Raw genomic sequence first — 1,129 nt, 5'->3', positions numbered from 1 at the left:
TTCAGTGTCACATGATCTTCAGAAATCATTCTAATATGCTGATTTGCTGCTCAAGAAACATTTCTGATTATTAGCAATGTTGAAAACAGTTGTGCTGCACAATATTTTTGTGGAAACGGTTATACATTGTATTTTTCAGGATTCACAGATGAATAGAAAGTTCAAAAGAACAGCATTTATTTGAAATAGAAATCTGTTGTAGCGTTATAAACATCTTTACTGTCACTTCTGATCAATTTAATGCATCCTTGATGAATAAAAGAATATACATATCTCAATGACTCCAAACCTTTGAATGGTAGAGTATGTTTTATCCTCTTTCGGGAAGATTCAGTAAAGGAAAATGATTGGATTTGTCTGTCTGAGGTCAGTTAAAGGCCTTCAGAGCGGCTGATCAATCTTCAGTCGTGTTTCAGAAACAGAAATCTGATTCATTCCCTCCACAGAGAAATAAATAAAAAAAATATTGCATAAACCTTCCAGACAGGCCCAGCATAAATGATGATAGATGCTTCCGTAGACACAGTGTGGTTTCAGCTTCTAAAGAATCATGTTTAACAGCCTAATTTGCACAGAACTACATTACCCATAATTACCCATCTCTGTTACCGTGGAAACAGAAATCACACTAGAAAAATAAAGTAGTGACCGTTCACTTGCATGAATGATGCATGATGTTTTATGATAATGACTGTCTGACTTGGACATTATTCCTCTTATTACATGGCTACTTAAATAATAACATGACATGTTAATATTAATACATGGAGCTGAAATATTAATCTGAGTGTGTTCTGGGTTTGAGTTGGTTCAGTCTTGAGTGCGACTGTGAAACACAGCTGATGGTCTCACAGTCGAGGGACGGACACACACACACACACACACACACACACACACACGTGTGTGGGTGTGTGTGTGTGTGTGTGTGTGCATGTGTGTGTGTGCGTGCGTGTGTGTGTGTGTATGTGTGTGTGTTTGTGAGTATGTGTGTGTGTATTTATGTGTGTGTGTGCGTGCGTGCGTGTGTGTGTGTGAGATTATGTGAGAGTGTGTGTTTGTGAGTGTGTGTGCGTGTATGTGTGTGTGTGTGTGTGTTTGTGTGTGTGTGTGTGTGTGTGTGTGTGCGTGT

The sequence above is a fragment of the Sinocyclocheilus anshuiensis genome, unplaced genomic scaffold, assembly GCF_001515605.1.
Source record: "Sinocyclocheilus anshuiensis isolate Anshui unplaced genomic scaffold, SAMN03320099.WGS_v1.1 scaffold652, whole genome shotgun sequence".
NCBI classification, from domain to species: domain Eukaryota; kingdom Metazoa; phylum Chordata; class Actinopteri; order Cypriniformes; family Cyprinidae; genus Sinocyclocheilus; species Sinocyclocheilus anshuiensis.
Note: the sequence above shows the minus strand (reverse complement) of the source record.